We start from the raw sequence: 25,290 nt of genomic DNA, 5'->3' as shown, positions 1-25,290 counted from the left end.
GTGTAGCTCCCTATTGAAATGTCATCAGGACCGGTGATGAAAATTGAATTTTCCCGATGCCTAAGGTTGACTTTCTTTGACTAACTTAGCTGACTCCCAGCCTGAAATGGAGGCAGACATTCTGGGCTGCTTTGAATCTGGCGTTCTCTTCCTGATTCAACTTCTTTAATGGGTCTCATCTTTTATCCTCTCCTCCTCTGCTGCTGTATGTACGGTGTGCCTGTCCTGCCTTCCTTCTGTGTTCATCTCTCTTTCTTGAATTGGGAAGTCCCTAATTGTTTTCCTTCTGTGGCCGGTTGCAAAGTCTGGGACATAGGCAGTTCCTTTTCTCTTGACAGTCACGTCTGTCTCATCCCAATACCAGGGTTTCCCTGAAAATTCTGGGTGGATGGCCCCTGCCTTCCACACAGGTAGGAGAAGATGGGATATAGAAATGGAAGGGCTGGTGTCTTTTAACACTCAAGTGACCTCAACTTCCACTGAAACTTACTGTTATGACCGTTTAAACAGCCGTTTAAGCTTTTGATCTGGGAAGTGTCAGCTTGTCGTATGGGTGAAGGTTAGGAGGTATCAGATAGGTGTTTGGCCAAGTGATAGCGCGTGGACAGCACTCTACTCTCAGAGCTTGAGCCGGAGGCAAACTAGGCTCCTGAAGCTTCTTCTCAGTCTTCAGGAAAAGATTAGAAGCCCATGGCAACAGGACAGCTTCTACCATCACATGCTTTGCCCTAAAGGAGAAAATGCAAAATCCTTTCTCCTGGAAGCAACGCGCAGCCCATGAAATAGAGAATGGGAAACACTCCACCCTCTGGGCTGAAGAAACAGCTAGGAAGTATGATGTCTGCTCAGGTTTTTGGTTTTTAGTCTCCTAAGACTAGCGTGACCGTGACAAACACCTATTGTCCAAGCCAGGACACTTCTTCTTAAGGTAAAATTTCTGCAGAGTAAACGCACAAATCTTAATTGTACATCTTGATACCGTTTTCCATATGTATTACGTATCTGGGTATAACCACCACCCAGATCGCTACAGAAAATATTTTTATCACCCCAGAAAGTTCCATCTTGATGCTTTCCAGTCACTAGCTACCTTCTGTGTCCCAGATGAGAGGAAGTGCCTTTCTGATTTCTGTCACCATAATTTTCCCTGCTTATGAACTTCACCTACCATGTTTCCCCGAAAATAATACCGGGTCTTATATTAATTTTTGCTCCATTAGGGCTTATTTTCAGGGGATGTCTTATTTTTTTCATGCACAACAATCCACATGTATTCAATTCCAGTCATGTCATCTTCTTCTGGAACATCGTCATAACGTACTAAATGCGTCCGCCTGGCTGAGATCTTAAGTGGGGCTTATTTTCAGGGTAGGACTTATTTTCGGGAAGACACAGTAAATTAAATCGTGTAATGTGGACTCTTCTGTCTACTCAACAATAACGAAGAACAAACACTTTGCAACAAGGATGGATTTCAGAAACACCATATTGTGTGAAATAAACCAGGGGCATTTGGGAGGGACAGCAGGCAGCCAGGGGATTGTTCTGAGAACGAGGAGTGCCCACCTGATCTTTAGAAAATTAAAGCCTGAGGCCGATGCTTAGTGTAGCACAGGTCTACTGCCTGGCAAACCCACCTCAGGAAATAACGGTTTTGTTCTTTCTCGGCATCTCGGGCTTTGTTCCCACAGTGGGTCGGTCACAGAATCCCCTTTCCAGTGATTCTGTCCTCTCTTTGGAGATTGACCTATTTGGCAAGGGAGCAGTGGAGATGCGAGGGGGAGTTTGGACTCTCTGCCCCTTCCCTTAGGTGGCCCGTCCCCTCCCAGCCAAGCTCCCTGTCCTCTCCACGCCTGCAGAATTAATGCAGGGGGAGGAGAGGGGCTCTCCACCCACCCGCACTCTTTGGAAAGCTACTCTTCTCACCTGCTTCCTCGCCCCCAGCAGAATTCGGGAATCATTAGTGTTTGATGATCTTGTGTTTCAAGACTTCAATCTCTTGTACTTTGAAATTGAAATTCCTGAGCCTGCAAGGGACCCGGTGCTGACAGCTGACGTATTGAACTTTCTCCAGCTCCAACAGCTCAGAAAGTCAATCCCTCTGCTTTACTTCCTGCCGTACACGACCTGTCAGGAATCTCGCATCCAGGCTGTCTTTGTGCAACCGGGAGCTGTGTGCATACCCCCATCCCTATGGTGGGGACCAGATGACATCAGCTTGCAAAGTAATTAACAAATATCAAGGTGCCTACACACGCCTAGACTCTGCCTCTGTGAGTGACATCAGGGGTACAGGTACCCTTCCTGAAATCCATTTTCAAATTCCGGCTCTCCAGGATAACTCATGCTGCATTCAGGAATTGCTGGGTACTAGTTCATTCTATAAATACAGCACATTTTAATTTATCTGCTTTCAACAGTTTCCTTCCAACTTTTTACTTTACAAAGTCATTGCAACAAGCATCGTTGTACTTTCGCTTTGCATCACGTGGAAACCCAACAGGGGTTAAAAAAAATGCCTTCAGTGACCTCTCCAGTTTGGTGTGAGCTTTGCATCTGCGCAGTGCCCTCCTCTGCCTGGTGCCCGCATGGCATCCAAACAGAAGGCAAGCGTGAAAAAAGTTGCAAAGAGCCTGGTTTCCTGAGAACTCCGAATGTGTAGGATGGAAACCCATTTACTTCCAAAGAAAATTTTCAGCCCCTCCTCCCAAATTCCCCTCTAACTCAGCTGCCACAAAGCCTCTTTTTAACTCATAAAGTGGGTCATTATCACCAACCCCTCTCGGCCTCCTGGAAATGCTTCTCCTCGGGTCCACAACCCTCTTTTTGTTCAGACACATCCAGGGAGAGCAGAATGAACCACCTCCTCTGTTGTGCGCCCATGACATGTACTCCCACGTGCGTGAGAGGCCACGGGTGGCTAGAACTTTCTCCACGCATAGCATAAGGTATAGGGAGCGTGCTGCTAGAACATTCTTCTGTATTGATTGTGACCGGGCAGAATGTCTTTCCCAATTAGCCAGCGTGAAACTTGAGAGTGGAAATTTCCAAATTGCTGTCAAGGTGAGAGCCCATGGTCAGAACCATGGAGCCAGGTGTGAGGGATGAAGCAAAGCTATAATGAGGAAAGCAGATAATGAAAATGGAAGCTGAGTGGTTTGGAGACATGCGGGAGAAGCAGAGCACCAACGGGCAGCCTTTATATCGTCGGGGGCGTCTTGTTGGGGGTAAGCTCATTTTATTCCTTCTCACATATCACCACAGTTGTCAGTGTGTTCATCTTTATGACTGACCTGTGAGAGCCTCGAGGTCAGGGGCTGTGTTTTATTTGTCTCTGTCTTTGCACTCAACGGGAGGGTCTGGCTCACACCAGGTGCTGAAGTTGTGTTTGTTAAATGAAAACAGTGCCTTTCATCCGTGGCCCCGAACCTGGCTCTGCATCAGAACTGCAGGATCTCTGGGTTCAAACAAAACCCCACATCTCTGGGCTTGACTCCAGATGGAAATCAGACAAGTGCTGAGAACCAGCGGTTCACACAAGGGTTGTGCACCCAGCTCTCTCCTGCTCTGTGGTCCAGGGTATGGATGCCATCACTTTGTGATACCATGGTTCTCATCCCCCCAGTGTCCTGTGAGTGGCAAATATGACATTCTTTATGGAAGGACCCTGTCTTCAGACTGTTCCAGCCAGTTCCCCCTTGTCAAGGACTGCAGAGGAATTTGTAACATTCTGCCATGGGAAGCCAGAAGAAGGCATGTTTCTTTCCCCAGGATCCAGGCTCTATGAAGAGGCTGCAGCCCCGGTGTGCTTGGGTATTCCTCCCGGAAAGTCACATTCCTTTCGAGATATTTACAATGGCAGAGATAATGGGTTATTGATGAACCAATGAGCTGGGATGGCCCCTGGTGAATTAGCTGTTGGCCACTGGCCGGCCGGATAAGAAACTATTGCTGAGCTCAGCAGCTGCTGAAAAAGGTCTAAATCACGCCCATCACCTCCTGCAATGCCAGTAATCTCTGTTAAAGCCGCTCCCCAGCCAATTCCTCACATGGGGAAGCAACTTATTTAATTTACAGTTAATTGAAGGCTTGGGGCTTTGGAATCAGACGGATGAGGCTTTCACTCCTGGCTCCCCCTCTCCTCCCTCTCCTCCCCAAGTTCCAGCTTCCTCTTCCTCTCCGATGAAATGTCAGTCCTGTTACTGACTTTGCAGCCTTTTGCAGTAAATACTACACACAATGATGAATGGAGAGCATTTCACAGTTTACAAAGCACTTTCACATTTATTATCTCATTTAATTCTCACAATAATCCTAAGAGGTGTGTATCGTTGACTCATGTTTATACATAAACAGTACAAGGTTCAGAGGGTTTGAGTATCTTACTCAAGAGCCAACCCCTCCCTCATCTCCACCACACACACACTTTATAGATGAGGAAACTAATATTCAGGCGGGCACGTGATTTGCCCAAGGTCACATGCTCAATAAATGGTCAGCTGAGGAGTTTCCAGCTAAGGACTATAGTCCTTAGAATAAAACCTAACCTGCATGTATTAGCCTTCAAGGACTTAATTGAACTGGTTTCTATCACATGTGCCTCTAATTGTGGAAAATTGAAAAAATGGCCCCAGTTCTTCCCACCTGATATGCAGGCCTTTTAACAATGTAGTTTGGTAGTACCCTCCCATTCCGACTCTGAGCTCAGCCACATGACTTGCCCTGGCTAATAAAGTGATGGTGCGACAGTTCTGAGCCCACGCTTCCATGGGCATTGCATGGGTTCATGCTTGCTTGTCTCTGTCATGAGAACATGTCTGGGTGAGGCTGCTGGAGGCTGAGAGACGTGTGGAAAAAAACTTAAGAGTTGATCCCGGAGCTGACCCCTGGTCCATGTGCATCAGACATAGTGTTGTATGTCACCGCAGTTTGTGGCTGTTTGTTACGTGGCATTGTGCCAAAGCTAGCTGATACACGAAGCCCGTCTCGCGGTGATCTCTCCTTCCTGTGCTGCTCTCCACCCACATGGGCTCTCCTTCAGTCCCTCACACAAGCCGAGCTCATTCTCTCCTTGGTCCCTGTGCGATTGTGTGGATTTGCCTGGAATGCCCCCTCCTCACTGTTTCTGTACAACTTTTCATTTCTTATCCTTTACGTCTCAGCTTGAATGTTACCTCCTCAGAGAGAACTCTCCTGGCTGTTCTGTCTGAGTTAAGATGTAACATGACATTCTCCATGTTCTCTATTAGAGCACCTTGTTTTTTTCTGTCATAGCCTTTATTATAATTTATAATCATGCAGTAATGTCTTTTAGGTTAATGAGGTCCATGATGGCAGGACTGGTGGCCGGGTGTTTTATTCACCACTCTGTTGACACATATAATTAACCATCATGGTAGAGAAGGGGTTATTCCCAACTCTCCCACACCACTGTCCCTGAGAGAGGAAGATCAGAGATGCATGAATTAAAAAGATTTACCAACAGTTACACCGTAACAGATGGTCAGGCAGCACCCAGGTCTTCTGACTCCAGCCCTTGCTTGTTAGACATTAGGATAAGAAAACCCGGGTACAGTGGAGAGCGGGAGGCAGGACAGGCCATCCTGGTTGTCCCTTCATGCAATTTTGATGGTCCCCAAATCAGTGAGATATGGCCACAATCACGATATGTTACCCAGAGAGAAGCTAACGACATAATCATGGTCTCTCTACAGTCAATTACTGTAATTACTGTAAGCCACTCTCTTGTCATATTTCATTTACCACAAAATGGCACCAAGGAGACAAATGACACCAAGGGGCCTGGGCCCATTGTCACTGCCCTTGCTGGAGCAGGCATCTAAAAAGGAGAATGCCAACCCCAATAAACTGTTTCTGCAGAAGCCATTAGGCTGGGTGACATGTTCACTTAGGGTGACATATATTGATCATGTAAAACACGCACACTGTATAATGTGATTAAACAAACTCAGCCAGTCCCAGAGCGAGCCAGCTGGTCCATGTGTGGTGGCTGGCTCTGTACCAAGAGCCTCGTGGGCCTGTTTGGGACCGCCTAGCTCAGGGTAGGAACTACATACAGCGTGTTTCGGTCAGTGCCTATTCATTCGCTCATTCATTCATTCATTCATTCAACAGGTATTTATTGAGTGTTCACCACATGAGGGGCATTGTAGGACTGGGGATAAAATGATGAATGAGACGCACAATTGCCCCTACCCCCATGAAGTGTGTCATCTAGTGAGCGACACAGATATGAGCAGAGGGATCAGGGTAAATTACAAACAGAAAGAAATGTTCTGAGAAGAGGGGTCATGGCCCAACGTGTGTATATAAAGAAGGAATCTGACTAGGCAAAGGGATCATGGAATAATTGTAACAGCTATTATTCACTGTATACCTGCCAGAGCAGGTGGAATAGCATTCCCCCAAAAAATTCATGACTACCCAGAACTCCAGAATCTGATCTTATTTGGAAGGGGGTCTTTGCAGATTTCATTAAAAATCTCAAGATGATTTTGTAGTGGATTTAGGGTGGGCTTTAATCCAATGATTGCAGGGACGGATGTCCTTGTCAGAGGAGAGGACACACACGGAGATACAGGGAAGAGGCCATGTGAAGACAGAGGCAGAGATGGGAGTGACGGTGCCACAAGCCAAGGAATGCCAGCAGCCCCCAGAATCTAGAAGAGGCAGTAGTGTTATTCCCTAGGGTCTTTGGAGGGCGCTGGGCCTTGCCAACAGCTTGATTTAGGACAACTGAACTCCAGAACTGTGAGAGAATACATGTCTGTTGTTTTTAAGCCACCCAGTAGGTGATAATTTGTTACGGCACCCTGGGAAACCAGTACACCTACTAAATGACTAGTGTTGGAAACTGTGCAGGAAGGCGTTACTACATACATCGCCTACGGTCAGGCAGCTCAGTCTTGGGGAGACAGGCAGTAAACAGACACCTAAAATCTCTGTTAAATGCCAAGATCAGGGTAAGTCCAGGGGCCCTGGGGCCACAGGGAGAGAGCCCTAACTCACACTACAGCGTCACCAATGCCCAGCGATGAGACTGACAACACAGTGTTCACAATTGCTGTCACGTGTCACCTGAGCCCTGGCTTACACCCCCCCATGACACTTTTAATACTGGAATTCATCTCTGTCATTCTTAATTAACGTCCAGCATGTAAGACTCTCTGGCTACATCCTTACTTCCTATTTAGGCTGTTTTCATTTCTTAATCAACTTTTTTAAAATTTATTTTGCAAGCTAAAACGTCTATGTCCATGGCAAAGAAATTCCCCTGGATCCTTTCCCTGCACCTTCCAGGCCTTGATAAAGCCAGCAAGTCTGATGAAATTGATCAGACTTGGGTTTTGGGGGGTAAAGGGAAGGAGGCAAGTATGTTTCCCAGGTCTCTGCTTTGGGGGACAGAGAGGATAATGCTGTTGCTTCACGGAAATATCAGAGGTCAAGTTAGGTGTGCCCGGGGAGCTGGGGCCTCAGACTTGCATGGGCTGACTTTGAACTATCTGTGGAATGCCCTGCTAGCCAATATGCAGCTGACTGGAGTGAGGAGCGACGTCTGAGCATTTTGAATTCCCTTATGGTCATCTCAGAGGACACACTTCTGTCTGAAACCCAGACTAAGCTATTATAAATTAATTGTATGTAGGGAAGTGAAATGTCGGGGCTCACACCTTCCATATAATATCGTGTACTCAACAGGCTGCCAGAAAAGTGCAAGAGGTAGGAGGGTTTTTTTGTGTGTTTTTTTAACAGGACTTTATTGGGGAACAGTGTGTACTTCCAGGACTTTTCTCCAAGTCAAGTTGTTGTCCTTTCAATCTTAGTTGTAGAGGGTGACGTTCAGCTTCAAGTTGTTGTCCTTTCAGTCTTAGTTATGGAGGGTGCTGTTCAGCTCCAGGTCCAGTTGCCGTTGCTAGTTGCAGGGGGCGCAGCCCACCATCCCTTGTGGGAGTTGAACCGGCAACCTTGTGGTTGAGAGGACGCACTCCAACCAACTGAGCCATCCGGGAGGCAGCTCAGCTCAAGGTGTGTGTTCAATCTTAGTTGCAGGGGGCGGAACCGATCATCCCTTGCAGGACTCGAGGGATTGAACCAGCAACCTTGTGGTTGAGAGCCCACTGGCCCATGTGGGAATCGAACAAGCAGCCTTTGGAGTTAGGAGCATGGAACTCTAACTGCCTGAGCCACCGGGCCGGCCCAAGAGGTAGGAGTTTTGACAAGCCATTGCATCCATCCACTTGACTCCTGGTAGATATTCTGTTAGAGTGAATGTCGCCAGGAACCTGTAGGGTTGGAAGATTTGCAATAATACAGTTCCCACAGGAAGTTGGAAAGTTTAGTCCTTAGAGATCCAATTTATCTTCTTCAAGTGGTAACAGTCTAAAAGTACTTTCTGGAATATCAATACTCTGCATTTTGTGATAGGGGTTGCTATTATTTTAAAGATAGGAATGTCTCCTTCAAGGAAATATTCGCCAATCTTGACCTTCCCAATGTGAGTGTATAATTAGCGAGGAATTTATAGAATTTTACCATTCAACATAATGGTGTTTTCACAATGTTTTTTGGTTCACAAGGGAAAAAAAACAGAAAGTGGACCTATGTGTCTATCCATAGATAACAAAGATATATTTGGAAGGGAAGAGGGAAAAAAACTTTACCTCTCAAATATAAGAGACGAAAACCATGCAAAGTGGGAGGGAGAAATGTACAAATTTTAGGCTGGGGGCTTAAGTGCTTTATTTTCTCATCTTTAAATGAGGATAAACTCTTACCACTGGGCTGGTTCAAAGGGTTAAATGAAATATTACTGCCAAGCTCCTTCCACAGAGACTGGCAGAGAGTAGTTCCTCAGTAAATGGCAGCTTTTACTTAAATTTTAATTACCCCAGAAAAGAGAGCACTATTGATTGCAATTTCAAATAGTCTAGTCATGGATATTTTCCTGTAATATTAAATTGAGATTTGTGAGCTCCATGAGGGCTAGGGGCACGACCTATTAATCATCATTATATTAATGCTATGAATCATAACAATAATAATCGTCACAACGGCAAGCCTGTATTGAGCACCTACTGTTTGCAATACTCCGATGTGCGCTGTGCTTGAATGATCACATTTAATCCTCTCCACAATGCAGTGAGGTTGATGTTAATTTTTCTATTTTCAGGTGCAGAAAAGGGGGTGGGGGGGAGGACGAGAGGGAGGGAGAGAGAGAGAGAGAGAGAGAGAGAGAGAGAGAGAGAGAGAACCAACAACACTATCTATTTATTTATCTTGGTATTCCCAGTACTTTGAACAATCACTAGCTGAATGGAACTCCATGAAGGGGGGTGAATTAATGATTGAATGAATGAATGAGAAGATCAGATGGGTGAAGGTAAGGAACTAAGAACCATAGGGGCCTAAAACCCAGACAGGCTTGACTCACTGTGGACCTACACTCGCAGCTCACAGTGACCCAGGCATTTCTAGATCATTCTTTGGGGTTTTCTCCCCTCTCACAGCCGAGCCAGGAAGTCACTGCACCATCTTTCTGCTTTGTGGCTCTAATTACACGCTCATTGGCATGCAAGCACCTCCCCAGCCCTGCTCCTGAGATGGACTGGACATTCTGTGAATCGTAGCCATTAAGGCCTTTTATGATCCTGTGGAATTATTGCAAGCTTTTTGTTTGAAGTGTAAATGTCTCCTCACACCCTTCTTCCTTGGGTGATTGCAATAGTTATCACTGAGCACTGTGCACTCTCTCAGGTCAGAGCCTGTGGTGGACAGTATCCCCCCACTTCTCAATGGAAACCCAGCTTTGTTCTGGTACCTACCCTTCCCCCATGCGGCATGCACCTGGGGTCAGCTGGCCTCACAGTGTCAGACGACCTGAGTGGTCTGAGAACTGCGAAAGAGAAGGTGTCTCCTCTTTCTTCTCTTCCTCTTTTTTCTCCTTCTTCTCTTTATTCAGTAGAACAGTAGAAGGAAGCATGTTTTTGAAAGGGCTGGAGTAGATTTATTTACAGCAGATGGAGTGGTTGGCCGAGGTTGGAAGCCTGCAGCTAGTTGGTTGGTGTCCGTCTTGGAGAGGAGAGTCAGGTATCAGCCTCACCTGACAGAGACAGGAAAGGTCTTGATGCACTGTAAATAGCCCAGAGATAGGACAGTTCTGGAGTCTCTTTCTAGTAATAATAATAAAAAAAGTAAACAATCAAATACAAATACTATCTCATCAAGCCAGACGATACTCCTTTTGACAACTCTCTTGAAATATTAGGAGTTTGAATCCATCTGTCTTCTTTCATGCTGGAAAAATCTGGTAACCATATTTGACGGCTGCTGAAACTAAAGACCAAAAAGCCCTGTGATTTTTCTCTTTAATTTTCTGGTTGCTTTCTGTATCAGAATGTTCGCCATGAGACGCAGACCCCAAATGGACATGGTTCAGGAAGAGTTCTATGTTAGTGAGTCCACGGCCTGTCGGGTAGGGCGGCCCGTGAAAACGCTCCGGTGCTTTGGGCCAGAAAAGGCGAGGTTTGAGTCTGGGCACTGCCCATTTTTAAAGGCATGTTCTCCACAGACTCATTTAACCTCTCTAAACTACCATTTTCTCATCTGTAAATTGGGAACAATAATGGCACCTCATAGGTTTGTTGGGAGGCCTGTGTGGGACCAAGTATGTGACATTTTTATCACAAGTCTTTCAAAGAGTGAATGTTCCATGAATGTTAGCTTTTATTGATTGATTTTGTTCGTCACCTGCAGTCCAGGCCTGGGCATCAGGAGGCTGGCTTATCCCCCCAACCATGGTCCTCCACTATTCCTGAAGTCCTCATCTTGAATTTATTGGTGTGACACCAGTTGTACACGTAAAGGGTTAAAGGTAGGATGCGCTTTCTGGAGAAAGCTTGTAGTACCGCCTGGTGCCAGAGATGGGCAGCATACAGCCACCAGCACCGAGGGTCCAGTGCTGACCAGAACTCTTTTTTTTGTAGCGGTTCAGGAGTGTAGCCAGGGGGCCCGAGCCTCAAGAAAGCTAGTTAAGGAATCTCGGAAGCTAAGATGAAAATAGTGGAAGAGCTGGGCAGAAGCGAACACACGTGGAAATGAAGCTGAGATTCTGTGGAGTGGTGAACCTGGTCTGCCCGAGACGTCACTGCCCGCTCAGTCCTTCAAAAGGACACACTGTGCCCTAGCTCAATCACACTCACTCCTTCTGGCATTCGTTTTTCAAATCATTCTTCATTCATTCATTCATTCATTCATTCAGTGCCAAGGACAGACTGCCTTTCAGGGCCCTGGACTCTGACAAGGGGCTGAGCTCTCAGGAGAAACATTGTAGGCCAACTGGATTTGTAGTCAGAGTCAGGGACTGGGGTATCCGACAGGTAGCCAGGCACATGCTGGGTAAGCGGCAGTGATGGGGTGGGGTCACCTTCCCTGTCCACCAGAAATAGGTCCGGGGTAGCCTGGTTGGGTCTAGTACACCCCCTGGTAGTTATGTTTGTATAGTTATTACAACAATTTCCAGGAGATGGCAGTAAAGAGTGTTCAGGACGAGGCACCATTTTATAATTTCCCTATGGGTCCCTATGAGGTAGCATCTCAAAGGAAAACGCTGAACTCTGACAGGAAATACTGCCTTGATGGACAGTAGTGTGGGCCCTGACAGGGAGTACTAAGGGTCCTTACAGGATACTTGAAAAAAGAAAAACTTGGTATACATACATTTCCACCCCATTTCTTAATTACATGCCACCAGTGGCTTGAGCAGACATGAACATTATTTCCAAATTTAATACCGGTATTTAAATATTACATAACTATAGGGTCATTGGCAGATTACAGCAAGGTATTTTAGCTTACTAGTAAAAATTGTTATGCAGTGAATTTCATAGTCTTCAAAGTGAGTTTTCCACTCCCCCTTTGACTGTGGTTGGTTGACTTGAAAGAGTTTTGAAAGGTGGAGGGGAGTAGGTTGGGAGAACAGTGACGGACTAACTGCCTCTCCTTCGCCATTTCAGAGGTGATTACATAGCCCCATCCCGGCCAAACATTCTGTCCTGTTTTCAATTACTAGCTCAAAAATAGGCAAATGATCCCAGCCAGGGAAATGATAATAAATCTTCATTTAAGAAAGAAGCTCTCTCTTTACACAGGGGCACACATTAAGCAGGTAGGACATAAGCCTAGAGGTCCTGGTGGCCATTTTTACTGTCACTTGGGAAGAGCCCTGCTGAGAATAGACCGTACCCTAAGAAACAAGAGCTGAAATCTGGAGGGGCACACATTCATGATGATATTATTTAAGCATTCAGAATATTCTTGATTTCTTGTGACACTAACCAGTAACTTCCTTTAAAAAATTGGGTGTGTTTTTTTTTTTTTTGCTAAGTTTCTTGTTATTTTCAATGAAAGAATCTTAACTCATACAGTGGTACCTCGGTTTTCTAACGTAATCCATTCCGGAAGAACGTTTGCGTTCTGAAACTAGCCGACAGCTAGGCCTCAGGATCTTGCACTCAGCGGAAGGAGAGTGACATGTTTGACGTGTTAGAAAACCGAAGCATTGACTTCCGAGTTTACAGTGTGTGTAAACCGAAATGTTCGTCCACGGAGACGTTCGAAAACCGAGGTACCACTGTATTCTCCCTAAACACAGTGGATGAAGCAAGTTATATGGGTTGTTGGCCATAGTCACCTACAGAATAAAGTTGAAAAGCTCTCAGCATGGCCTTCCGTGCCTTGCAAGTTTTACGTCCAATATACATTTCCAACTTTACATTTGGGTCCCAGCCTTCACCCTACTTCCCCTCCTCTGCCCCCCAGTGTTATGCTGGACTGCACAGTGGCCATTCATTCCAAGTCCACTCTGGACTTTCCTGCAGCCATGCTAGTGCTGTCTTGGGCTGGATGGTGACTCAGGCAAGTGTCTGCCCTCCCCCTTGAACATCAGCTCCATTAAAAGGGAGAGGAGCAGGGTGTCTTTATTTTATTTCTAGTGTCAAACACTGATTCTTGCACAGTGGTGGGTACTGAGGAAATTATTGCAGAACTGAACCATATTCTGCATTCAAAGAAATCTTCTCATTACGCACCGTGAGTGCTAAGACCCCTGGTAAACAAACCTTGTACAGTAGTACCTCGGTTTTTGAATGTCTCCATTGACGAACAATTTGGTTTACGGACGCCAAAAACCCGGAAGTAAATGCTTTGGTTTTCGAACACGCTTCGGAAGTCGAACATGAAAAACGGCTTCTGCTGAGTGCAAGATCCTGAGGCCTAGCCATCGGCTGTTTTCCAACGTTTCAGAACTCAAACGGTCTTCAGGAATGGATTACTTTCGAAAACCGAGGCACCACTGTATGTGGCTGCACTTTTGAGAAAACTATGTTGGCCTCTGTTTCTAGTCCCTCAGACATCATATTTCAGGGCTTCAAGTGGAAACCCAATTTTTTCTTTAGCTAGATCTTTAAATACTAGTCTCTGTGATGTGTTAAAAATGTACATGTGACACACACAACAAGTATCCTAGATGGATGCTTTCTTTCAGTTCGTTTTACAGACAGGAAATGAAATCCACAGAAGTTAAGGAACTTGCATGATGTCACACAGCAGGGCTCAGATTGGAACCTCTACCATCTGATGCCAGAACCTTGGCCATCTTTGCTGCATGTGTCAATCTTAGCTCTTCTTAAAAGGAGATACTGTTTTTACACTGTTCTCAAGTCTTCTTTTTTTTTTTTTAATTTATTTTTATTAGTTTCAGGTGCACAAGACAAAGCAAAACTTAGACGTTTATCATTTATATCAAGTCTTCTTGACGCATCCTAATTAACCAGGAGTGTGGGCCGGCTGGTGGCGCAGGTGGTGGGAGCGCTGCCCTCCTAATGCGGAAGCTGCGCCCTCTACAGCTAAGATTGTGAACAGCAGCGGCTTGAACCGGGTTGGGGGGTGGGAAGCGGGTGGATCATGACGTCATGATTTTTTTCCCCTTTCTAAGCTCCGTAACCTTTGATAAGAGGCCAAAGTGTTTCCAGTCTTAGTCATTTGCAAAATGGAGATACGTACTGCTGTATGGACTTGCGAGGATTAAGATTGAAACGGGATGAAATGTTCCCGTTAGAGAACCTGGCACTAAGCAGTGTTGTGCCGATAGGAACTATAAATAATAGTGTGTCGCGTTCTAATTTTAGTGATGCCCTGTCCTACCTATATTGTCATAGCCAGTGGAGACTGTCTTGTCTGTATCTGTATGCTTACTGCCTAGCAGTGTGCCCTGCCATCTTTAGGAGAAAGTCTTTTAGTCGCCTGAACTTTTGTTTTTCTGATTTTTAAAGTGGGGCAATCAGATCTACCATGTGGGGTTGTTAGGATTAAATGAGGGCCGTGTGCAAGGTCATAAGTGTAGGGACTGGCACCTAGTGGGTAAATTTAAACAAGTATTGAGGCGACCAGCAATACAGAATCCATCAGAGATTTCCCAAATGCTTTCTAAAGCACCTGTGCTCACCACCCCTCCTTGTGTCCGCCTCGTTCTTGAAGCCATTAAGGTGACCTCGGAGCCGTGCCTACCCCATCATGGGGACACAGGCATGTGCCTGTCAGTAGGACACAGGCAGAGCCCAGAGAGGGGACTGGAGCGGGATGCAGGGAGAGGAGACCCTTCTTATTAGATGTGACTCCCATTGTACAGAGTGGTGGTGAGGTATTCAATTTCCTAGTTGCTTACCAAAGGCAAGACCCAGGGTGTCACTGCTTTCAGCACATGCACAGAAGCTCTTGTCATAAAGAGGACGGATTGCGAGGACATGTGCTCCACGTCCAGAAGCACTGCCAGGCCTGAATGCTCTTCCTTGGTGACACCGCAATTCTATCTCCATGGAGTCCAGGAAAGACTCTCAGGCCTGCGAGCCTGCAATTTTGAAATGGATTTCACAGCTGCAAACTATAAGATGACCCAATTTGTCTTTTCCATTTCTGCCTCCTGTCCTATAACTATGGAAATCTGCATCCGCATCTCAGTGATGGGCTGCATAAAATATACAGTAGGACTCGGGCTGCGAAATTGAAGGACAATTGGGAGAGGTGTGTGTGTGTGTGTGTGTGTGTGTGTGTGTGCGTGCGCACAGACCCATGGAGGGGTATCTGCTGATTTCTGCTCCTCCAGACACAAAGGGGCTTCTTCTAAAATGCTGGTCCCAAAGGTAAGAGGAGAGCCTATGTGTGTGCCCTCTAGTCTTTTCTGAGGAACCCGGGGCTACCCATCCTCCAGAGAACATCCCAGATGGTAAACGGAACGGAAGTTTGCACATAAATTCTCCCCAGGGAATTGGTGGTTGGTGATAGCAGGCCTAATGAAATTTTTTATTGTGGTTATTACATACAATTTGTACAGTATATCATGCACGGAAATTTTTTTCTATTCCTATAAATCTGGAATTGCCAGCGTAAATGCCCAGGCTTACGAACTACGGCAGAACACAATTACCTCTAGATACAAACTCTCTTTAGGACATAAAAATTGTTGCTACTGAGAAGGCTGAATTGCACTGGCAATTTTGTAAATATTTGAGTGATATATTTCGTTTTGGATAAGTTTTCATAGCCTTGGAAAGCTGTCTCGTTTCTTAATGCTTTTGTTGTTGTTGTTTTTTTCCCCTTCTGAACATCACTTGCGGCCTGATTGTTTTTTTCAATCATGCTTAGTAAATCAGACTATTGGACAAATGTCATTTATAAAAGGCTCAGGACTGCAAGACCTTCTGCCGGGATTGACTTTATGGCATGTTTCTTAAAGATGGGAAAGGAAAAGAAAAAAAGAAAATACAATTCAGGCACATCCTGGGTTTTCTCTCCCTATATGGTCAGTTTTTCGGGTTAGAAGATGCTGGGGAAGATTTCATTGTTAATGAGAGCTGGTGCCCTCTTCTTCACGCTCCAGTCAGTGAGGGGAGTCACTCTTGGATATGCAGGGTTGACTTTCATGTTGGCAAAATACACCAGACATGTGAAGTGTCTGTACCTTTTCTAGTTAGACTTTATTACCAAGCATGATGGTGAAGGATGTTGTACCCTTGGATTGATTTTCTACAAGTTCTAATATTGGAGATAAGGAGAGTTCTTCCACCAGCTTCCAGCAAACAGAACGGAGGTTGTTAAAACTCCTCATAACCGTTTCCAAAGAAAGACAACAGTGATGGATTATGGACTGCCCTGGAAGTGAGGAAACACTCGTTGAGCAAAGAGAAAGTGTTCCGATACAAGGCACACTAATGAAAAGGGGGAAAATGCCCTTTTCCCAACGCTTCCTCCCTCCTATCTTTCTAGCTCTTTCTCTCTCTTCCTATCTTGTCAAATTTAATTCCCCATAACAACCTAGGAGTTGCCTAGTACTATTCTGCATTTCACCAGTAAGGAAAACAAAGGACTAAATTCCTCTCTGGAGTCATACAGCTTGCAGGGGGTGTAGCTGGGATTTGAACCCAGGTCAAATCAGAGTCTGATACACAAGAGTGGGAGGTAGGCAGCTGCTGGTTTCTGCCAGCTTTCTTTTTCCATGTCAGTCCCAGGAGTTAGACTTACAGGCTTGGACAGCACCACCAGACTTCCCTGAGATGCCCCAGCACTGTGAAATGGATATCTGAGAAATGAAATGAGGATTGATACACTTCCCCCATGCTAACAGCATATGAAATTATGTTTGCCCTATGCATGGGAGCCTTGAATGAAATGTATTAAAGGTGGTAAAAACATCAGGGAGGATATGGGGGGTCAATATGTAGACCCTCAGTAAATGAGCACTGGATTTGTGTTACATAAACTGGGCAAAGGACATGACTTATTATGTACCCAGAACTAGTAAATAATAAATAAGAATAGGAAAAATTGTCATGTTCCTCGTAATTAAAGAAAGACAAAAATCGCTGTGAGCCAGCTCAAGAACTCTACTGTACTGACTGCTTAATGAAATCCAGGGCGGAAACAAACAAGAAAGGAACGCAAAAGAAAATAATTGGACCTCAATTTTTATCGGTTACAATCACTTTATTTTTCTAATCATCATTTTCTTGCCGTATTCGGGGGTAAGTGAAGGTGCTGAGACTGATAAACATAGATTTTTGTACAGCAACAGTGGGCGTGAACGTTGATAAAAACCCGATGGGGAGACTTATGCATTTGTACCTCTGGTATCTCCTGAGCAGATACTGTGTGCCGGACTTCACCGGATGCTAAAAGCCATAAAAACGAGTGGATTCAGTTCCTACTCTCGTGGAGTTATAGTCCAGTGGGAAAGAGAGGCATGAATCAATTAATTTCACTAGTGAGTGTAGAATGGCAAATTGAGAGTTGTTTGAAAAAAAACAACAAGGCATGTATCAAATATGACTATAACAAAGAAACCTGGGCTAGACCAGGTAAAATAAAATAAAAGCATTTAGAAAAATGAAAAAGCAAAATAATCTCTGAGGAAGTAGTGTTACGTAAAGGTATTAAAAGATACATCTTTGATTCAGGAATTCCATTGCAATCAAGGATTTGGAAATCACCATGGATTTATATACACCTTTATGCACAAAGGTTTTCATTACTGGGTAGTTTATAATAATAGAGATAATATCCAGCAGTGGGAGAAGACTGAAAGTTTGGTACAAGGACACAATGGAACTAACTCCAGGCCTTATTTAGAAATCAGGATTTTGAAGACATTTAGTGATACGAAATTACATGCTAATATAACGTTAAGTGGAAAATACAAGCTACAAAACTGCACACATATTATGGTTTTAATTGCATAAAACAGAGAAACGAAGTGCAACAGAAGGGAACAGTGTGGGATTACAGTGACTACATATTATCTTTGTTGTAATTATCTGTGTTCCCCCAGATTTGTGCAATGAACCTGTGTTAATGCATTGTCAAGAAAATGATTAATTTTTAAATAGACAAGAGATTGAATTCTTGAGTCGATGACGAGTGGGGGCGCGGGGTACCAGGTATACACATGCAAATATAAAAACAAAGGAAGTGTCCCCTCTGGTTGAGTGCGGGTTTTCATCTGGGAGAGGAATGACTACTTCCTGTTTCGTATCAGATCCATGAGTGGCCCTACCTTACCTACAGCATTTGTGAGCGCTTCTCCCGTGAATAAGAAAGAATTGAGCTTGGCAGCTAACACAGGCAGCGAGACCTGTTTAATTAATTTAATTAACAATAAATAATTACTGTCCTAAATAACACTATTCGCCAGGTACTGCCCTGCAAATATTAACTCACCTGTCATATAACCTATGAGGTTATAAAATGAGGCAACTGTTTTGGAAAGCCACATACAGAATTACCATAGAACCCAGCAATTCCGCTCCAGTTTCACATGGCTTCTGTACTGGCAAATCCACCTATTCATGAAAATCAATACCTGTGGCAATTTGGGGGTCATTTGCACAGATATGCACATGGTGGCAAAAATTGGAGTTGCCCAATTCTGGCATAGTCTCTGCTGAGGACAAACAAGGTGACAGCTGTGTCCCCTCGTTTCAGCTCTCCTGCAGAGATGACCAGAGGATGGAGACCGTAGGGGCAGTGTCACGTACAGTAAGAAGTTCCAGCTCTGGAACCCGTGGGATGAGGTTACCGGGGTGGCTTCAGACAAGTCACCTAACACTTCTGAACCTCACGTTCTCTTTTGTAAAGCAAGGAAAATAAAATCTCCCAAGAGAAATTAGTTTTAGGATTTCAGATTACAATCTGTGTGCTATATATCTATATAATTCCCCTAGGAGCAAGGGCTTAGCGCCTGCGCATTCAGCCTGTGCTGCCACGCTATGGAATGTGACTCCAGCAAACAATGAGCATGGACTGTTTATACTCAAAGGAATTGAGAAGGATTTGAATACTTACCCATGAATGTTCCCAACAGCTGCAAGATGGAGAAACTCAAATAGCCATTAATGGGTGAATAAACAAACTGTGGTATATCCATTTAATGAAATATTACTCAGTCATAAGAAAGAATGAAATACTTATATTGGCTACAATGTGTGTGAACCTTGAAAACATTACATAGCTAAGCAAAAGAAGCTAGACACAAAAGGTTACGTTGCAGGATTCTGTGTATATGAAATGGCCAGAAGTAAATCCATAGAGACAGAAAGGCGAGTAGTGGCTGGCAGGGGTTGGGGCAGGAGAAAATGGGGAGGGGCTGCTTAATGGGTATGGGATTTCCTATCGTGGTGATCGAAATATTTTGGAGCTAAATAGAAGTGATTGTTGCATAACCTTCTGAATGTACTAAACGCCACTTCCTTGTGCCTTTAAAAATGATTAATTGCATGAGGTAGAGATTAATAGTAGGCCCATTTTACAGGTGAAGAAATCAAATCATTTGGCCAAGGCGCCCAACTGCAAGAGGAGGGACTGGAATCTGAACCCAGGACCCCTGAGTTGCAGTGTACATGCACGTGACCACCAGGGCATGTTTTAGTCTTTGTACAACAAAGCATAAACATTGGCCCAAAGTCGGGTCTTAGCAGATGTCCGTTTCTTCCCCTTCTGCTTCCTTTGCCAGCAGGAACTACACTGCCTCTATGGGACGTTTGCATATATTGGCTTGTTCTCTTCCTCTGCTATTGGGTTAGGCTCTAAAAACATGCTCAGTTGTAAAAATTGACCATGCAGAACAAAACGTGGCATGGAGCTGAAGAAAACAACCATGAACCAAAAACAGGAAAAAAAAGAAAAAAGAAAAGAAAAAAGTCTAGACCTGCACTTTTTGAAATGATGTAGGAGAAAAATAATGGGTCAGAGGAGAGAAGCCCCCAGTTCGTCCCCTTGGGTCCCTAAGATTTATCACCTACACATGCAGGATGCTACACAAAGGCGATCTGGTGACCATGGCAATAACTCACAAGCCAGCCGCGTAGCCTGCTACTTGCTGATAGTACCTGTGACGTGTGGCCCCCATCATCTGAACTGTCAGCGTGGGCAGGGCCTCGTTTCTAGCAACCCCACCCCCTCTTCTTCACTCCAGACTCACTGCGTATCTGTAACAGTAGTTCAGCTTATTGGGGAGGAAGTGTTTCAGTTGCAGATTTGATGCTTAGAAAAATGCATCTTTTCCCACAGTCGGGATTGGAGAAACAAAGCAAAAGTAGCAAAACCAACCAAACTGTGGGCTTTACGGTGGGGAAATGTTTCACTCCTCCAAGAAAGAAAAAAGGCTCAAATAATCAGAGAGGTTTGTGCAGGAGGATCCCTTTAAGACTTAGCAAAGTATTTGCAGATACATTTAAACAAGTATCAAAAATTACTCTTTATCCTAGGTGCCCATAGTATGAATGAATGACAGAGAATCAAACATATAAAACAATGCTTTGGTTTTAGTGGTGGAAAGAAATTTGTATCCTTTCACTATAAACATAATTATATTAGCATAAGCAAAATAATGTTTTCATTGTAAACTCAACTGAAAATCACTCTGAACTCACAGATGATGAAATGTATTTTGCTCTCCTTCCTTCTCAAAAAGTCCTTATAAAAATGGACTTCCTATACCTCTGTATCTTGTACATGGCAGTTCAATTTCTGATCTGTTTTTTGACTCTTCTTAATTACATCGTCTGCATTCATTCATTCCATATTTACCATGTATTAACGAGGCTACAGGAGTCCATGACTTAGTGAGAGATACAGATATCCACTGGGAACACATTTTACTATGTGCTGGGCTCACCTCCCTGGATTTCACTATTCTTCTCTCTAGCAATTTCTGTTCTTTGGTCACAGAGGAGGTCACACAGTTCAGAGTGGGTTGTCCCAGATCCTAGAATCTCAGTCTTTTGGGAACAGTGACTCTTATATGCGCTGGTGAAGCTTCTGGAATCTTTTAGGGAGAAAACAAGGTAATTTTACTGAGAATATCTGTTGAAACCGCTCTTTGCTTTCACCGGAAGCACTTTGGTTGGGTGATGTCCCTCTATAATTTCTCCTGTGGTGAGATTTGTGGAACCCAGTAAGGTCCACCAAAATGTCACCCACGATGTCCTAGACCTGAAATCCCACCAGTACATATGGATTTCTTTGGGATATTTATCATCTGTTTCTGAGGTTCTCCACCTCAGAAAAAAAAACTAAGATGTGAAAAATATTCATTCCAGCTTTTAAAAATGTGCTCTTATTGGCTGGCACCGGAAGCACAGTAATTGGGGCCAGCACCTCGTCTGCGGGCTCAGACAGACCAGGTCTCAGTTCCGGTCCCGGCACTCAGTAGGTGCGGGATGCTGAGGAAGTTTTATAACTGCTGAAATTCTGAGGTCCCTGCAGTGCCTGCTTCCTAGAGTTGTCCTGTGGATGGCAGTAGCTAACGGGCCATGGCCTTAGAGTAGTATGGTGGACCAAGGAAGAGACGGTGGGAGACCATGTCCTTGCGTGGACATCTCGGCTCTGTCCTTTAATAGCAGGGCCATCCTGGGCAAACAACCTTTCGGTGCCTCAGTTTCAGTGACGTGCTGGAATTGTCTTGCACTGTCTTGGGAGGGCTGATGGTTAAATATTCAGGGGTTTTGCGAACAGGTTGAGAAATTCTTGGTAGCTTAAAATTGGCCATGGTGGGAGTCTCTACACCACAGGAATCAGCAAACATTAAAAAGCAGAGTTCTGCCCAGCACTGCCCCACTTTGGAGACCTGGTTTACCAGCACACCCCTGCTTCGTTCCATCATAAGTCTCTTGAAACAATTATCATTAAGCAAATGTACGTAAAAGCCTCAGCACAGTGCCTGGAACGTAAGAAGCTCCTTTTTAAAAGTTATTCATTACTACTACCAACAATAATTATATAATAGTAATAATAATAATAAGTTATTATAGTGCTTTTCAACTAGTAGGTACTTGCAAAATCTTAATCTCTTCCTTATCTGTTCATTACTATAGTTTCTACAAAGGGATTATAAAGTGAATCTATGCCAAAGTAAAGATCCCAAGAGACCAGTTTGTCTTGAAGGGTCACTTTGGACCCTTCAACAAGGAGGAAATGTCTTTCCTTCTACTTGACCACAGTTCAGGGCAGGCACTCAGACGTCTGTATAGCACACAAACAGAAGGCCAATCTCATCTTCACCTCCCTGTCTCCATCCCGCTAAGTTTCCCTCTCTGACCGCCTCCTCGGCTGAGTGACTGGGGGTTCCATTCTCACCACCATGAAGCTGTCAGCACCTATGGTGGGCCCTGCGAAGAATAAAGGACCATGTATCCAGAGGGCAGTGGCAGCATCATTGTTTATGAAATGATAACTGCTTCAGGTAGCAGCGAGTTCCAACATTAGCACAACAAAAGCTTTGAGCGGGACCATCTGTTGCCACGTGGACAGTCTGGTGGGCTTGCCAAACCCATTTATCCACGTCGAGTGCATATCCACACTGGGCAGTCCTCACGCTGAGCAGAAAGGAAATTTAAAGAAAGGCCCATCATTTATCACTGTAGACAGCTGGGCTGGAGTGTGGGCCGAGAATCCTTTTTTTTTCTTTCTTGAGAAACACAAAGACCCTGAATATGGGTAATGCTTGCTCAGCTCCAAGCTTCTGTTAACTGCAGCCCCGCTAGCTCACTGCTTTCTTCCTGCTTTTCCAGATTGGAGAGGGGGAACGGTAGCCATGGGTGCTTGCTTCCCTCCCCCAAAATCTCACCACCTGGTGCCCCCTGGAATTTTTCTGGTTTTGAGCTGGAGTTGGCATGTTTATTCATGCCTCCTGAAAGGATCTCTGAAACAGAACCTTTCTGCTATGTCCTGGGAAATAGCAACGACAAAAGCCATTGCCCTTGGAGTTCACAGCCCTCAGTGTGGGCGGCTGCAGGCTCTGTCTGCTGTGTGGGAGGAAACTGGGACATGAGAATGCAAGTCTCTGAACCCCAGCTTCACGTTCTGCAGTGTGGGGTGGTGACTTCTACCTGGAGCCCTGCTTGTGCGTGCTAGGCCCCACTGTGAGTGTCGTAGGCCCCCCCATAAAAATATTAAACAACGTATTTTGTGACTGTGTTACTATAAAGGCAAAGGCACTAACATTATACAGTAAGGCATTTTCTTTAAACTGAAAGTCCACTTGTTCCTTCTGTTTCTAAAGGAAATGAAAACATTTTCCGGGACCCTTAGGTCCTAGCATTAGGATTAAACACATAGTTTAAGAACTAGAATTTCTGAGTTCAAATCCTGCCTGCCTCTGTTGCTTACAAGCTAAATGAGTTTGGACAGCTACTTCACTTCTCTCTCTCTCTCTCTCTCTCTGAAATATGAAATATGTAAAGAACATATGTATTATTTTCATATACATATGAAATGGTTACAAAATCACTACTACAATGACCTACCTCAAAGAATGGTTGTAAAGGTGGTATGAATTGATTGATATAAAGCCCCCAAGGCATTCTGTGCGGAATAGGATAAATCTTTGCTAAATGTTAGCTCCGTATTTGCTCCCTTTGCTAACTGCCTATGAGACAGCAAGCATGCTGGGAAGCAGGAAACCTTCTGGGTCTCTAGTCAGAAGACCTTTATGATTAAGAAATAAACACCTCAGAAAACACCATCATGCAATGAGATCCCAACTCAAGCCATTTCTCCGTGCAGCATTGTTCCCTGAACCCTGGTACAGTGCCCAGCATGACACGTATACAAAAGTGGACAGGGGGTTCATGCCCCATGAACACATGCTATAGGAACCCACTTGACCCACGAGGGATCAACTCTGTGACGTGATTAAAGGCTCACCTTTCAAAGTCTGCCTCTGACCCCATGTTCATAGATAAATCTCCAAAACGGATAGACCCTGGGCCCAAGGAAAGGTGATATTCCATTTTCCGTTTCCCTAATAGAGATGAAATAGACCCAGGCATGCTATCAATTTGCTGCGTCATGTTAGACAACTGTCACGTACTCACTCTCTTGGCCTCAGTTGCTCCAGTGGTAAAATAGCAGAGTCAGGCTAAAGAAGCATAGTTACAGCTAAAGGACTCCAGTAGCTGCTGGGGAAGTCCAGTGGACCTGACCCTGCCCTCGTCCCCTTCCAGAAAGTTCCACTGCCATCTCTATAACTTCTTGGATTTCACATGAGTTTTATGGCTTAAAAAAAAAAAAAATGTGTGTAAGACACTGGACTAGATAACATCTCTATTCAAACCTAATTAAGATATTTGAAAGCAGTGGGCCAAATCTGAGATAAAATTTGAGTAGGAAATACACATTAGATTCCACACTCAATTCCCCAAGGAACCGCATCCAGCTACAGAAGGAGGGGATATGCTGAGGAAAACAGAACCAAAAGCTACTTGGATGTTTCGGCTGGCAGAAATCTGAATCAAGATTGTGATGTTATCAGGTGACAATGAGCCCCAGCAACCATTAGCCACAGCGGTGACCACCACGTCCACGGCAAAGTAATGTGTGTTGGGGCTGAATGAACAGAAAGGACAACTTTAGAATCACCCCGCTTTGTGCATCTAGCTGGTCATACCACACTCTCTATATTCTAAGTTTTTTGGGGTGTAAATGTCATTGCGATGCTATTTCATGGTTTTGGTGAGAAATTCCAGGGATATCCACAGCCTTTCCAAACACCTCTTCTCAAAGTTCCCTGGGAAGTCACAAGCCAGCGGAACTATGTGAAAATCAAAATCATCCTAAGCATTGATTTACAAGGTGAAGAGGGGTTCAAAGTGCATTGTGTATACTATCTTATTAAAGCATTTAATTTTCATAGCCACCCTGTAAGTTCTTTTAGCTCCATTATTTTTTTTTCCCAGAGAAGGAAATCAATGCCCAGTGATGTTGAGTAATTGAAACAACATCATAAGGCAAGAAGCAGAGCAAATGAAAATCCAAGTACGAAATTGCCACTAGCGAGGTCACCTCCACCAAGTTGCTGCCAGGAGGACTCCTGGCTTCCGCCTGAATCCTAGGCACGTTCTCTGCCCCATCCTTCAAACGTGCATATGCGTCAATGAATCTTCCCATATCTGGCCAGCCCCATGGTACATGAACTTAGAACAGTGACCTTCCAGTTTATACAAGAAAACAGGGTGCCATTTTAAACGCTCTGGTGCAATCAGGCAGCCTTGCCCCTTTTACATTGTAGCAACGTGATGGAAGCAAAGCACAGGAGAGAGGGATGCCTGGTTGCCTGCCTTTGAACTCCAAAACGCGCTTGCCCACTGTACACCTGGCCAAGCAATGTCTGCATTTGGAGCCATCACCTTGCTCTTTCCTGCCCTTGGAGGAGTCAGGGAAGCCAGC

The sequence above is a fragment of the Rhinolophus sinicus genome, linkage group LG18 (assembly GCF_036562045.2).
Source record: "Rhinolophus sinicus isolate RSC01 linkage group LG18, ASM3656204v1, whole genome shotgun sequence".
Classification (NCBI taxonomy): Eukaryota; Metazoa; Chordata; class Mammalia; order Chiroptera; family Rhinolophidae; genus Rhinolophus; species Rhinolophus sinicus.
This window is presented reverse-complemented; position numbering follows the sequence as displayed.